The sequence below is a fragment of the Aegilops tauschii genome, chromosome 3 (genome assembly GCF_002575655.3).
Source record: "Aegilops tauschii subsp. strangulata cultivar AL8/78 chromosome 3, Aet v6.0, whole genome shotgun sequence".
NCBI classification, from domain to species: Eukaryota; Viridiplantae; Streptophyta; class Magnoliopsida; order Poales; family Poaceae; genus Aegilops; species Aegilops tauschii.
This window is the reverse complement of record NC_053037.3, coordinates 15883648-15900314: the sequence shown is the minus strand read 5'-3', so window position 1 is coordinate 15900314 and position 16667 is coordinate 15883648. Positions and strand designations below refer to the sequence as shown.

General features: G+C 41.8%; 1 long non-coding RNA gene across 2 annotated transcripts; it reads right to left on the bottom strand.

The window, feature by feature from the left end:
* Positions 1–5464: 5464 nt before the first annotated feature.
* Positions 5465–8624, bottom strand: LOC109776949 (uncharacterized). 2 transcript variants are annotated; one of them, XR_006671601.2, is made up of 4 exons: positions 7783–8624; positions 7533–7660; positions 6195–7449; positions 5465–6116 (listed from the first exon to the last, which is right to left on the bottom strand). It is a non-coding gene; the product is annotated as an uncharacterized lncRNA (long non-coding RNA). The 2 variants fall into 2 exon arrangements; XR_002236174.4 differs by having other exon boundaries at positions 5465–7449; positions 7783–8605.
* Between the last annotated feature and the right edge of the window lie 8043 nt (positions 8625–16667).

Sequence of the window (16667 nt, the reverse complement as noted above, 5' to 3'; positions counted from 1 at the left end):
GTTGGCCTAACTAAACCAAAGATTCGAAGAAGAAATACGAGGCTATAAGTAATCATGCATATAAGAGATCAAAAGACTCAAATAACTTTCATGGATAAAAACATAGATCTGATCATAAACTCAAAGTTCATCAGATCCCAACAAACACGCCGCAAAAAGAGTTACATCAAATAGATCTCCAAGAGACCATTGTATTGAGAATCAAAAGAGAGAGAGGAAGCCATCTAGCTACTAACTACGGACCCGTAGGTCTACAGGGAACTACTCACGCATCATCAGAGAGGCACCAATGAGGATGATGAACCCCTCCATGATGGTTTCTAGATTGGATCTGGTGTTTCTAGAACTTGCAGCGGCTGGAATTGATTTTCGTCGCTCCCCTCGGAGCACCCCTCAGGTACTTTCTTGGCCCATCGTGTGTCTTCTGGTTCCAGAAAATATCCACAAAAAGTTTCGCTGCGTTTGGACTCTGTTTGGTATTGATTTCATGCGATGTAAAAAACAAGCAGAAAACAGCAACTGGCACTTGGCACTATGTCAATAGGTTAGTCCCGAAAAATGATATAAAGTTGCTATAAAATGATTGTAAAACATCCAAGAATGATAATATAACAGCATGGAACGATAAAAAATTATAGATACATTGGAGACGAATCAGTTACCTGTGTAGGTCTTGAGATCATGGTGGATGAGCCCTTAAATAAGACACAACACACAGAGTTTACCACAGCATAACAACATACTACATAGATCATACTACTACGAATGCAAATGACGACATATAGAATAGGCACAAATTAATCTTACCACTTACCTACATCTCCAACACCTAGGGGGAATTACTCATGCGTCGTAAGAGGGGAATCAATCACAACAGAGATAAATCCAATGAAAACCATATCAATAATACCGTGAAGATCTACAATAAGATGAAATGGATAATTCAAATATTCTTGATCTCTGAACGAGATTGAGTAATATTACAATTGTTCTCCCAATTGGAATTCCTCTTAAAATAATGAAAAGGGTGATGATGATGATGATGATGGAGATGGAGATGAAAGAACTGAAGACTAAGAACATCTTCGAAAGTTCTTCAGATCCTCCCTTCTTCTGTTCTGGTGGCGTGGCGGTGGCTAGGGTTCTATTCTCCCCTCTGGCCCTTTACGAAAGTTGCTTGTATAGACGTTGTGGAGCCGATGGCAGTCCATACGACCACTGATGCGAGCACTTGCGGTTGTATGGAACGCCGTCTTTTACTCTGATTCATCGGGTGACTTCAGTTTCTCCAGGAAATTGCTACATTTGGCTTCATGTGCAGCAATCATCCTTGGTTTCCTTCCATAGATGAAATTTCCTGCCAAACATTGAGGAAGTGGATGATCTTCTCTTTCGACGAATTAGCGTTAGAAATAACCGAAGAGTAATAAGAATTCCAGTGAAACCGAGCAAAAATCTCTACTAAAACATCACAAATTCTCGAACCATCACGCCCAACCATAATTTATATCAAGTATTTTCTTGAATATGAATTCATACTCCAGTCAACTTATCCAAAAGTCCAAACTAATGGAGAGAGGCGGGCAATATATTTCAACACTACCTCACCTCTAGGCTTATTTAGTCCTTAGATGGATTTGCAACAGTACACTAGTGCTAGATTACACCACTTTCTGTCACAGCAATGCATACTACTCCCTCTGTTGAATCTAAAGAGCCAACATTGTGATTCTCCAGAGGTTTTGAGTGATTCAGCTATTGCACGAGACATGAATTACTTCGTCCAGAAAGAAAATTGATTGAACTTCCCTTGACACGGAACTGAAATTGGAAGAAAGTTCCCAACATAACCCCCCAACCCCAAGCATTCCATCTATTACATGATTACTTCTCCAGCCCGCTAGATACTATTGAGAGGAAAAGGATTTAGTCGTTTATAAGAGCTAAAGTTTTCATCAGAATATAAAAATAAAAAACTTAAGGATGCCTTAAGTATATCAAATTCAGTTATTAATAAAACGAATCTCACTTTTCTTTACCTAATAATAAAGCAAATTGGGTTTCTGGTCGTCCGTCATACATTTTGCAAAAAAACCTCTGTTTTCCGTAAATAAACCCGCGGTACACGTTTAAGTCACTCCCGAACCCTTTTTTTGTATTTTCTTGGAAACCCCCTTGATGTTTTAGGTAATCAGCCCGCAGTCCAAATTTAAGTCAACCAAAGCGTTTTTTCGTTTTAACATAAAACCCCCTGTCTTTTCGGTTAATCAATCCGCAGTTTATCTAAAACAAAATTATTAATATCTTTTAAACCATAACTCCGATTTTAACATGTTATATATGAAACTTGATTAGAAAAATGTGTAGAATCTAAATATGATGCTATTTTTAGCTGTTAAATTTTTCTAAAATATTATTTTGGTGTGAACTTAATCTATAATGTACGATCCGTTTTTCTTTCTTACTGATAGAGAGGAAAGAAAATATCGATAACCACGCATGCACACCTGTGAAAAACCTCGTGGGGATAAAGAACATATTTCTCATTTTATTTCGAGCGAGTGTGCGCGAGAGAGAGACGTCTTAGAACTGACCGCATTCAAACACGCTTTCGTTGTGTGAGCACTGAGACCACCATCAACAACACAAATGTGATGCCATGTGAAAATAAAAGATGTGAACACATTAAGGTCTTCAGTCATGATTATTGGGTTAAGAACATGTGTTATTTACTCTCCCATTGCAACGCACGGGCTCTTTTGCTAGTTTACCATTAAACTATATCCGCTACATTGTAGACTATGGTATAAGCGGTACCCTTTGTCAAGAATAGCCATTTGACAAGGAGGCTAATTCCCCCTTACTGAATCAGATGGAGAAGGTTCATGACACTGAGCCGTTGGTACTTCTACTTCGATCACCGGCCTTTACTAGTGTAGGCATGGTAAATACACTTAATACTTCTTCAAAAAAACATGTAGATGTTTGATACTATGTGCATTGAAATTTGTGTATGCAAAGTTGTTCATTTTCATGGCCTCTGCAAAAATAAAGTGAACTTGGTACATAAAAATTTGTTATATTACCCATCATTGTGATTGCTTGGCAGGATAATTATGCACAAGAGGTCCGGGAGCCAGAAATCCTGGTCCAATTTCTTCAATCAATCATTGGTGCTAACTGCTAGCCATACTAAAGTAGCATCGCAAGAACATGAATATACTTTTGACGGGAGCAAAAACAGGATTTTTTTTTTGACAACTCAGGCATTCTAAAGAGTAACAGTCTCAATATGGCTACGTTATGCAATACGTTTTTGTTAATACAGTATTTTAGAACGAGGTTCGGTCGAGATTTTTTTAAATAATACATTTTCTTTATTAATTTGCACAAATATTGCGCCGATATTTTTATTTTCAAAAATAATATCCAATCAGCCAGCAGCAGGCCGATTGGCCCTAGTCGGCCAACCGCGGGCTGATTGGCCTCCTGTCGGCCTACAGATGGCTGATAGGCCAATCGGCCAGGAGGTGGTGAACATGTCGGCCAGTTGTGGGCTGATTGGGTCCTGTCGGCCAACTGTTAGCTGATTGAATTTTTTCTAGTTGTCTCATTAATATTCCATAATAATCCGTATTATATGTGGATGTGAAATATTTAGGTGTGTCAGTATTTGAAGTTGCTCCGGCAATATACGAAATATATGTAGATGTCAAACATTTAAATCTGTCAATATTTGTAGTTGCTCCCGCAAATATTCCTAATATATTTGTACGTCTGTGAATTTTTTTAGTTGCTCCGTCAATATTTCGTAATAATTCGTACTATATGTGGATGTGGAATATTTAGGTGTGTCAGTATTTGAAGTTGCTCCGGCAATATCCGAAATATATGTAGATGTCAAACATTTAAATCTGTCAATATTTGTAGTTGCTCCCGCAAACATTCGTAATATATTTGTACGTCTGTGAATTTTTTTAGTTGCTCCGTCAATATTTCGTAATAATTCGTACTATATGTGGATGTGAAATATTTAGGTGTGTCAGTATTTGAAGTTGCTCCGGCAATATCCGAAATATATGTAGATGTCAAACATTTAAATCTGTCAATATTTGTAGTTGCTCCCGCAAACATTCGTAATATATTTGTACGTCTGTGAATTTTTTTAGTTGCTCCGTCAATATTTCGTAATAATCCGTACTATATGTGGATGTGAAATATTTAGGTGTGTCAGTATTTGAAGTTGCTCCGGCAATATCCGAAATATATGTAGATGTCAAACATTTAAATCTATCAATATTTGTAGTTGCTCCCGCAAATATTTGTAATATATTTGTACGTGTGTGAATTTTTTTAGTTGCTCCATCAATATTTCATAATAATCCGTACTATATGTGGATGTGAAATATTTAGGTGTGTCAGTATTTGTAGTTGCTCCCGCAAATATTCGTAATATTTTTGCAGGCGTGTGAATTTTTGTAGACCGTTAATATTCCGTAATATATATACATGTCGAATATTTAGTAGTGCGGATATTTTAAGGTGCTGCTTAATACTTGTCTGTCGTTGTTGAAAAAAATATTATGTGAGCCGAGACGTAGGCTGACAGGACCCAATCAGCCCATAGCTAGCCGACAGGGTCGGCCAATCAGCTTGCTGCTGGCCAATCAGCCTGCTGCTGGCTGATAGGATTTTATTTTTGAAAATAAAAATATCAGCGTAATATTTGTGCAAATTAATAAAAAATGTATTATTTAAAAAAAATTAGCCCTGAACTGGCGGCCCATGTATTGCTGTTCCGGCGCTGGGCCACTGCGGCGGACGGGGAAGACTTGGGAACAATTTTTGAAATTAGGGTCGTGCTATTCGTCACCCTGGGTCTTATTCCTCACCCAAGCCAACTTGTGCAACCACGTCCAAAACCACAGACAGTAAGAAGCAGAACTTTTGTGAGGTAATATTATAGCAACGGGTCTCCAGCAGAACTTTTGTGAGGTAATATTATAGCAACGGGTCTCCGCACTAAAACAACTGTAAAGAAAAGAGTGCAAGGTAATCTTACAGTTTGCATGTGAGTCAATTACTTCCTGTAGCCATTTCAAATAAAATAAAATTACTTCCTGTAGTCGAGCAACCCACAGAGCGCCTCTTGCTGTAATTTTACGGCTAATCAGGTAATCTTACAGTAGTGAGGCGTTCTTGATTTTTTTTCAGATATAAGTCTGCCTTTCTATAGTTCAGGTATTTTGCCTTAGATATATTGCTGTTTACATTGGACTAAGTACACCGGTTCTCTACTAAAAATGAAATATGGTACGTGATTGATTTAAGTAACATAGGCCACTATCACAATTCTGTAGGAGGCATTTTTAGTAACCGTAAGAAACATAGGTCTCTTTTGTACACAAGGAATTTTTGGTAACCATGGAATAACAAAGCGATCTAATAAATACTAGATTCCATGTAGTAGTAACAAAAGCCATCTTAAGATTACAAATAAAATTCGTTTGGATGTAACTGAATGCCACTGAGCACTAAGTAACCAGCGGCATGATTATTATTTTTCAGAAATCACTATTACAAAATTGAATGCTACCGAATTTGCAAACTGACTACTGTCGAACTTGATCTTCAAGCAGTAGGTGACCATAGATTTTACGCCAACTTCATCTGTTTAGCTATCTCTGCAGCGACTGAAACATTCTTATCCATGGGCTGGAAGCAACACAGTATCCTACTAATAGTACTGTAGCCTTTGGTTCACTTTTCTTCTCACAAAACCTGAACTTTGCTACTGGTTATTAGTAAATGAAGGTTTCAATTTCAATTGCACATTACTCTTACCGACCATAAATATGAAGACATGACTCTCTATCCCTCGTACATTAACCGTCATCCACTTGAACAGATACTGAAAAGACAGAATATTTTCAATTCTTGAAAGTATACCAACAAACAGGTAGTGGCCACCATCACAGAAGCACATATAACACTTCAGGACTAATAGGCTTCACTGCCCTGAACTAGAAATAACGTAATGTCAAAATCAAAGATATCGCAGTGGGACTTTGGATGTACCAAATTCATCACAATCACATGAACCCGTAACATGCTAGCTGCAAGTGAATCAAAAGTATAGTGAGAAACAAGACAAAAGCCAACTTCTGTAACTATTGTTAAAAATGCTCACTAACCATGTCTTTTATCAAACTGTGCCAGCTTCAATGGTGGGAGTCGCCGTATTGAACTAGTCTGTGTCTAGCAACTACTCCCTCTGTTCCAAAATTCTTGTCTTACATTTGTCTAAATGCGCATGTATGAAGTCACATTTTAGTATTAGATACATCTGTATCAAGACAAATCTAAGACAAGAATTTTGGGACGGACGGAGTACTTACGACATTGTCTAAGTCTAACTAGTCTTACACCTGAGAGTGTCATCAAAATGAAACATAGAAGTATCTTAAGTCCCTTCAATATGGATTTTCTTAATACTACTAGAAGTTATGCTACTAAACTTCATTGCTTTGTGATGAAACAAAAGGAGCAAAGAATTGGAGGTAAATCATGTTGTAAGTGAAGACCTGAAGTAATTGAATTTCATGATCAGTTTGCAACAAACATTAGTGTGAAAGAGGCACACCCCATAATTCGTCAGACACACGATTGTAAGGGAAAAATGCCAAAGCCACCCATAATATAGCTGAACCAATATTAAATGGAACTAAATAAAAACATATCAAATCTAGTGGTACAGTGGTAGTAAACACGGGGAATTAAGAAGAACTTAAGCAAATTTCAGTGGATAGCTCAGCAAAATAGGAACATAGGTTAATGTGAACAAACTCAACATCATACAGTATATACGAATCTCAAGCAAAAAAAGCCATAAGATTGAAATACACCTACACAATAGCTAGTTAGCTACTGAACTACAAAGTTCAGATTTTCAACAAAATAGGTTTGTCTACCGAAAAAAAAATGTATGCCATTTGTTGACCCAATTACAATCTCTTTCAGTTAGGTGGAATGACAAAACAGGGGACAACCTATGAACAAAACCAAACATTACTTCTGATCGAACACATACAAATAGATTTTAGAATTTCAGTAGTATTAAGCTTGTACGTTTAGCTATGCCCAAAACAAGTAATGCTATTTTATGTCGATCTTTATTGCCAACCAATCTATATATATGTTTAATAGATCTTTATTACTCGTTCTTCTATCAACTTCATTTGTTCCTCAATTTCTCCAGCGACTGAAACATTCTTCTCAATAGTGCTATAGCCATTAGGTTCACCTTTCTTCTCACCAAAACCTAAATTTCGCTACTGGTTGTAATGAAAAGAGGACCTCAAATTTCAATTTAACATTACTTGTACCCACCACAAATATGAAGACATCCATATCCCACATACATTAGCGGTCATCCACCTGAACAGATACCTGAAAACAAAATATTTTCAGTTCTCAGAAGTACCAACACACAAGCGCACATATAACACTTGAGGGTTAACAGGCTTCATTACCATGCATTGGAAAGAGAAAACGCGACACTGCATCTTGCAATTTTTGCTAGTTGCAAGCGTGTATCCCTAGTAATCAGGTGTGCACCTAGAGGAAGTTCTGAAACCCTCCACATAGAGACCGTCAAATACTGCAGGTCAAAAGTGAAAATCCATATTTTTACACCTGAATGATCCATGGAGAGGTATATAAACTGCTGTGAGAAAAAAACAAATATGATTGAATGCTTCCATTGAAAATAGAAGAACATACAAGAATAGTGCAGCGGCCACTCATGATTTGTAGTCGCCATGGGACTTGAGTTGCTTAGTTGCTTAAACAGTCTACTGTAGTCACCGTTACCAATTCGTCGTTGAGGAGAAGAACCTGCAAAGATCTAGAGACCACAAACCTGCGCCGGCAGATCCAGCGCTTTGCTCGGAGCACCAAAGCTCACCAGATCGAAGGATCCGAGAGCACCTAAAGCCGACAGTTTGCCGGTTCCGGCAAAGGCCTCGCCGGGATGAGGGGGAACCACCAACATCTTTATTCCACACCGACACCGACACCCCCACCATGACGGCAACTCCGGGAACCACTACCCTACTATCTACATACCGGAAGCACGGGACCGGGGTTCCCGCCCTCTCCCGTCGCCGGAGCGGCAGACGGAGAGGGAAGGAACCACCGGCCTGGCCGGCGGCAGATCGAGGGGACAAAGTCGCCTTCCTGTTCGCCTTCCGAGGGGAAAGGAAAGGAAACCGCTAATCTCGGCCCCATTAATTTCGTTCTGCACTTCGCTTATTATTCTGAACATCACCAGCCGTCTTACAAATGGACATAGAATTAGCATAAGAATAAAGAAACTGAACATAATTTCCAACTGAGCCATCTCCTCTGGCAAATTATGAATCATTGCAAATGGCCTTTAGAAGAGCAAAAGAAAAATTAGTTTCACACTATGATCAGTACAGTTCAGCAGATTTAGAAGCTAGTCAGATCCTATTCGCCCAAAATCATATTCAGGATAAGCAATCAACACGGTTCTTCATTTTTGCAATAGATAGTGGAGGCTTGTCACTGATTGTTGATGTCTTAACGTGTTAGGGCTGCTGTAGGCCGGTGAGGCTGGCTCGGTTTAGTCCCACCTTGCTTAGGGAGGAGGCCATGACCAGCTTATAAGGGAGAGATTCCTTCCTCCTTTTAGTCCGGGTTTTTGGGATGGAGTGGGCTCTCTGCAGAATGTTGGCCCATGTGCGCATAAACGTCCAGAACGTAAGTAGAGTGTGAGCTAGATCAAGTTGGACGCTAACATCTAGTATCAGAGCCAGCATCGCCATGCCTTCCTGAGGGGCTTCTCAGGGGGCCATGACCAGCTTATAAGGGGGTTTTTGGGATGGAGTGGGCTGATCAAGTTGGACGCTAACATAGCGCAACCTGAATCTCGTTGAGCATCACACTTTCTGATTTACAAATCCAAGGTACATCTGAATAAAGAGAAAACAGGAACAACCTGACCCGTCCAAGAAAGAAATAGACCCTTCAGTGAGAAGCAATTGCTTCACTTGAACACCCGGAATAAAGCTCAAGAAATCTTAAAAGCAACTGTTCTCAAGTATGTAATTACATATCTCGACAACAATTTCTCAGATCAATTTCCACGCAATTACCTATAGCATTTGTAAAAGCTACTTCATGTCCAGTAATAACAGATCGATGTTTCTACCAGCAAATTACTAATTAAAGAGGTGCTTTCTCGTATGTATGTATAGAAACCTCACTTTGGTATTTTTATACTAGGGGATAAACAAATGGTTATGATGGCACAGCCAATATTATGTACAGCTAAAATATTCCAGAAATTTTACCAAGGAAATCTCAAGAATTGTTTTGCAACCATGGATACATGGTGCACTCAGAGCCTAGCTAAAATATGACCTTATAAAATTGAATGAACAGGACAGATTGGGAAGAGATCAGAAATCAAACATGCATGCAAATCAGCTAGCCTGGGTGGAATTGTAGGCGGCCATGGCATAGCTTCTGGATATACAGCGCCGATCATGACCTTCATTCCTGCAAGGCAATCATTCAGATCTAGCAGGGTGAGCTGGGGTTGGAAGGGAAGCAGAGAGAAGAAGAGGGAGTGTGAGAAACGTGGAGAACCTGTGCCGGAGCCAGCTGTCGAGGAAATGGAAAGTCTGGTTCGGTGAATGTTGGTTGTCGCAAGCACCTTAGAGCATCTCCAGCCGAGCCCCCAACACGGCCCCCTAGGCGATTTCTTCGCGCTGGCGCCGAAAAATCGGCCCAGTCGCGTCCCCAGGAGCCCTTTTTCGCCGGTTTGGAGCAAAATTAGCGCCGGCGGACCCAGACCGAACCCGGCGCGCTGGAGGGCGCCGGAGGGAGCGATTTTGGCGTGAACATGGGTGGGCCCGCCGAGTCAGCGAGACGCCGCTTCGTCGCCCTCATCGCCTCGGTTCCCGCGGGAATCAATGCCAAGGCTATCGCGCTGTCGTGCCGGTCAGCCTCCATTGATGCCTCATGGGCGGCGCAGTGAAGACGCCGCCGATGCGCGTCCTGCCCGCTCCCGCCACGCGTCGCCCCGCATGCAGCCTCCACGCCGCCTCGCTAGGGCTATAAAAGGCGACCCCTCCCCGCCTGTGAACGCCACAACCTTCCCCTGCATCCGCCTCGCAAAAACAGCCCTCTCCCCCCTTCCCGCCGACGAGCAAAGATGGCCGAGAGGTTTCTAGGCGACGGCGCGGCGGCGAACGGCTTCGGCCTGGTCCGGCCAAAGCCTGAGCCTCCCCACGCTCCCTTCGCCTGGTCCGGCGAAGCCCGAGCCGGGCCTGCTCCCCGTGAAGCCGGAGCACGTCGACATGGTGGCCCCCGACGACGAGGCCGCCCTAAAATGGGCAAAGGAGGACTACGTCCGCGAGCAGGTGCGCCGCTAGCGCCAGGCGTACGCGGAGCTCCAGGCCCGGCGACGGGGCCGCGAGGAGGGCGGCGCCATCGTCCTCGACAGCGACAAGGAGGGCGAGGCCGGGCCGTCCAGTGTCCTGTAGAAGCAGGGACGGGGGTAGCTCCGGCGGGGCGCGCGACGACGATGACGACGACGACGGCGGCGGCGACTACACCCGCTTCTACAGGCTTCTTGGCATGTAGATGGCGCGCGGTGGACGCGGCGTAGTGGCTAGCGTAGGCTTCTTGGCATGTAGATGGCGCGCGGTGGACGCGGCGTAGTGGCTAGCGTATTTTGGCGTAGTTCACTTTTTTTTTAGAAATTTTAATGAAATTTCGCCGAGTTCGTATCAATTCGCCGAGTTTGCACAAGTTTGTACGTAATTTCGCCGAACTCGCGGCAACCTGGTGGGCGATGACTGGAGACGAAGTCACCCCAAATGCCAAACTTGCGCCGGTTCGTCCTCAGGCGGCTTTTTTTCGCCGCCCTGGGGACCAAACGGCTGGAGATGCTCTTATCCGACTGAGCAGTGGGATGGATTTGGGATTGGCCGCCGGTGCAGAATCGTTGTACGCTCCATCACCGCTGCCGCTGTCGGCTTCCGAGTCACACGAGAGGACGGGGGAGAGATGGACAGGGGAGTGAGGGAATCATCCGATGAGAATTCTCCGCCAAGCACATTGCCGTCCAGCACGCCGCCAATCACCGCCCGCTAGTCGGCGTTCAGCCGAAACCGCTCGCATCTATTGAAAAATGTATGCGATGGGGCGGTGGGCGTCAACGTTTTACATCGGTTTGTGCTGGGTTGAACCAGACCGTCACACGGCCGACTGACCCTGACCAGGGTGAAGAATTACTTATTCCTCACCCTGGGTCTTAAATAGACTTTCTATTAATGAACATTATTTATTTGACGATTTTCGTTTGGAATTGCATTATTGTATTTCGAAATTAATGAATATTTATTGAATCAGGGAATATATTTCGAATTGACGGATTTTTTTGTAATTCACAATCAGTTTTTTATTATTGTGAACATTGTAACAAATCATGAACAGTTTTAGAATTCCTTCACATTTTGATCAAATTCACAAACATTGTATTGATACGCGAACATTTTGTTATTATGGAAAGGGGGGTTGCGCGCTGCCTGGATCGCCAGCCCACAACGCGTCAAAGAGGAGCTCCCTGAAGGAGCCACTGTACTGGGCTAATATAAAACAAATGTTTATGAACTAAAAATATATTTGTGCATTTCAAAATATAGAATAATATTTTTTAAATATCACAATAATGAAAACATTAAATTTTGAAAACTACTCTGCAATTTATATAATATTCATGAATTACCAATTTTTTTGTGTGTTCAAACATGTTCTACAATTTTAAAAACGCAATTAAAAATGTTTACTCATTTAGAAATCGAATTTAAAATAATAATAATCAAAGTTCAAAAATGTTCTAGAAGTTTTTAAAAATGAATATTTAAAATTTGGAAAGTTCATATTTTTTAAACCAAAAATCAAGATTTTCAAAAGATGTTCAGGAATTATGAAAATTTCACTTTTTTAAAATATAACATGTCTTTTAAATTCTTCGCAATTTGATTTTTCTGCGAATTTTATAAATATTCATAAATTTTAGAAATGATGACAAATTTTGAAAATATTATGGAATCAATTTTTTTTGCAAATCACAAAATAAATCTAGAATGTTACATGAAGAAATAAAAAATGAACTGTAATTAAGAAGTGAAAAGGAAAAGGCAAACCGTTTAAGCTAATGAAGAGTAACAAGGACGAAGAAAAAGCGGTTCAAGAGAAAAAAGTGTGTTGTGTATAGCTGGCCCAAGGCAACCGATCGTGACCTGCTGCTTCTTCTTTGGGATCTCAACGCGGCTCTCTGCCCCACGACGTTTGAGCCTTGCTGCAGTGTGGCCTTGTTGGTCCTCACTGTCGTCCCCTCAGGGAGCTTTCCCTGTTCTAACTGGTTCCCCACAGAACTCACAGAATTTTTTTGAATTCATGGAATTTACCAATTTTGTTCATGTCATGTACTCTACTTGTAATAAATTATTTCTTCAACGTTGGAGTATAATGCCCACCTCTTTCCCATAGCTTGAACTTTTGGGTGAATTGTCTGGTGCGTGCGGTTTTACATGTTACCAGAGCCAAAGGTCTTGAGTTCAAGACCCGACTGACACAATTAAATTGCAGATGAGTTTGCTGGAGCACGAAATCAATATACTCCCTCTGTCCCATAATGTAAGACGTTTTTTGACACTAGTGTAGTGTCAATAAATGTCTTACATTATGGGACGTAGGGAGTAGTATCCAAGCCAAGAGGTCTTGTGTTCAAGACCCTGCCAACGCAGTATTATTAAAATAATTCTGCGACCTAAATAGATAAATGTTGATTGATTAAAAAAATGCACGAGTTCAACAAAAGTTTTACAGTTCGAAAACAAAATGTCCGCAAATTCAGAAAATGTTCATGAAATTGTAAAATGTTAACAAATTTTAAAAAGTTTAAAATTATGTACGAACTGTTCGCCAAATCATTATTTGTATATGATTTCAAAAAGGAAGTACGCGGACTTGAAAAGGATGTTCGCAAAATGGAAAAATAGAATGGGAAAAAGGATAAAGATAATAGAAATTAAAAGTAAGTAAATAGCTAACATGAAAAAAAAGAAAATAAAAAAAGAAAGGAAACAACGAAAATGAAAAAAAATCTGAAAGGGATAAAAAACCCGGTCTTTGAAAACCTTTCCAAAACCGATAAGGAAAAAGATCTAAGTTGACGTCGACCTAGTCACGTCCTACTACATAGTTTTATTTTTGCCAGGCAACGACCTACATAGTTTGAATTTACTAAATCAAAAACGCGCTGGTATATTCTACGATAGAGGATGTCTGATGCAAATAGGAACTGTATTTATTTTATTTATTCTAATCAGGGCAGCGTATCCATGTAACCCCCGGTGGCAAATCTTTGTGGAGTCCGGGCCTGTCCGTGTTTCCACAAGATTTCCGTTCGGGATATTATAACAGAAGATATCTCAAGCAATCGATGATCACCACGTAAGGAAGAGCTGAAAAAACTCCAGTGTTCGCTCGCAGATCGCAAGTCAAGGACCGATTATGCAGGGATTCGGCGGAAACGTCCGGCCCGCGTCCTCGCCGTGCACGTTACGCGGGCGGCGGAGGGCGCCGAGCGCAGCGGCAAGGACCGTCGCCGGTATCCCTTACCCGACGTTCGTCCTCGTCATGGTGGTTAGTTTGTAATTTCTTCTTCTACTAATTAACTTCTCCTTGTGTTCTATGCGCGTGGATACTCGAGAGTGTGCAATATACACATACTGATAAGATTGTTGTACTATGATTCTGGCTGCAGACACTATATGGCGCGTCGACGTGCAACGTCTTCTACCGCATTGCATTGCAGACGATCAGAGTCGCCCCAGGACTTTACGGCTTGGGAATGCTCGTTGGCGGGGTGCTCCCGTGTTTCCTAGCTTACCAAAGCTTAGGTTATTTGGTGTATCGTTTCTGCTATCCTGGAAAGTTGAAGTCTCCCCTAAAAAAGAGGAAAAAAGATAGAAAGTTGGAGTCAGCTTCTCCGGGAGCACCGATGACGAGGTCGGCAGCCTCGCCGGTGTCCCTCTTTCAGCGGTGTGTGTGAGTTTTGTGAGTAGATAGGTCGACTGGCTGCCCTATCTTATGGGCGTGTTGTGATAGTTTTCGCCTAATATTTCTCTAATTAATTGAAAAAGCTCTTTTCTTAATGAATCACAAAATACTTTGAGGTAGGACGATTTGTTGTACCCCCTCACTCAGTCACTCCTGCCCTCATGCAAACTCTCAACTAGGTTTCCTTGCATCTCGCCGGCGCCGCCGTCGGTCCACCTCGTCTCCTATGGTCCTTGGACCATGGCGGCACGATGGATCCCGACCCTTGCTGGTGGGAGGGCTCCGTTCAAGGTGCTTTTCTGAGTTCTGTCAGGGTTTGTGCCATGCTCAGAAGATGAGGTGGCGGCGGCTTCTTAAAGACGGAATAAGGTCCTTCCCACCTAGCGCCCGTCCCGGTCATGTTTCAAGCATCGTTGGAAGGCGTGTGGAGGTTTGTCTCTGAGGATCTCGTGGGATCCGGTCGGCTTTTGTCTTCGGTGGATCTGTCTTACTAGCTTGACAGTTGATGCATAGATCGGGAGTTTTCTCGCAAAAAATAAATTTACTTTGAGGTCGACATAAAAAAATCAAGTAAAGTAATGTAGAAATCCCTTCTTTAAACATGGTGCGGACGTTTTTCAAACAATCATACGCACACTCAATCTTATGAACACACGCACACAACTTCACCACTACGAGCACGTCCAAGAGAATGAGCCTGCAGATCTTGAGAGTTGAGATTCGCAAAGTGGTCATAGGCATCTTGTAGTCAATGAACATGATATGCAACTAAAAGAATACTGGCAGAGAGCCTGAAAAAATACAGCAAATATATTTGTTAGACATATTACTGGTAAATCAACGACAAAGAACGAGATCAACACGGAGAGACACTCGATTTAACGTGGAAAAACTCCTCCAACACAAAGGGGAAAAACCATGGGCACCAACCAGCGAACTTCGCCATATCGGGAGAGGTTACAAACGCATGGGATTTACAACTGATAAATCTATCCCATGCAGTGGCTTACAAAGGATATATATACCCCATCAGTTCAGGCCTCCTGACAACAGGCGTCGCTCCGCTCACTCCGAAGCACTTCTTGGATCTGTCAATTATGCTATGGCCGGAGTTTAGCTAATGGAGAAATTGACTCTTCCGGGAACCAGTAACGCGTAAACCATGTCAAACCAAGACCGATCAATATCCGAACGGAAGAAAGAAAAAAAGGAGACCCATGCCATGATTTTCAAATCTTTTCTCCATTGTTGCACCTTAGCCCGGTATAGTAGAAGGCGATCCATGCTATTCTTGAATGCTAACACCCTGGTGTCTCCTAACGCTACGCTTTCTAAGCAACCTGAGTGTTCTCTGAACTAGGTGAACAATCCAGGGCGATAGCGTGAAAGGGCCTCGTCTCATAGGAGTGATAGCTGGGGTTTTCACGGAGTTTCTTCGTACGATTGAAAAAAAGAGTGCTCTAGGTCGGAGAAAACAAGAAGAAGATTGTTCACCAGTCTGTCTCCCAACCTCTTTAAAGCAGCGCTCGTTTATACTTGAATTTGGAGCATAACATAATAAACTCCACCTTGAGACAAATTTCATGGTGTAGCATGAATGGTAACCTTCTCCCTGAACAAACAAAGAAAACACTTTCGGCGCCAAACAACCAGTAGGGCCAATGATCTATACCAACTAAGTCTGAGCAAAGCTCAAACTTAAGGAATTGGCTTTGTCAACATATCAGTTGGGATTATCATGAGTACTACTCTGGCATACATTCAGTTTACCTTGAGCAACAATGTTTCGAACAGGATGGTATTTGACATCAATGTGCTTAGTCCTCTCATGGAATGTCTAATCCTTAGTAAGGTATATATCACTCTGAGTGTCAGAAAACAGATTAATGTAAGAATTATCTCTACAAAGCTCATCATACAAATCTTTCAGCCAAACTGATCATTTACATGCTTCTGCAATATCCATGTATTCCGCTTTAGTGGTAGATTGGGCAACTACTGGCTGCAACGTTGCCCTCCAACTCACGGAACAACCACCAATAGTGAACACATAACTTGTAAGGGACCTCCTCTTATCCAAACCGCTGGAAGCAAAATCTGAATCCACGTAGCTAGCTAGTCCCTCACAAGTCCTGCCGGATTTCAAACAAGCATTGGATGTGCCACGAAGGTACCTGAAAATCCACTGAACAACCTTTCAATGTTCTTTACCAGGGTTAGCCATGTATCTACTTACCATACTCATTGCAAATGAAAATTCAGGAGGATAACACACCGTGGCATGCATTAAAGAATCGACAACACTAAAATATGAAACTCTTGACATATACTCAAACTCTTCATCATTACTAGGACAATGAGAAGACAAAATATGAAATGAGGAGCAATAGGAGTGCTTATTGACTTAGCATCATGCATGTTAAAATGAGAAGAACTTTCTTAATGTAACTATGTAACTCTGCTGACTAAGAAATAAAAAGCATGTCCCTGGTAATCTCCATGCC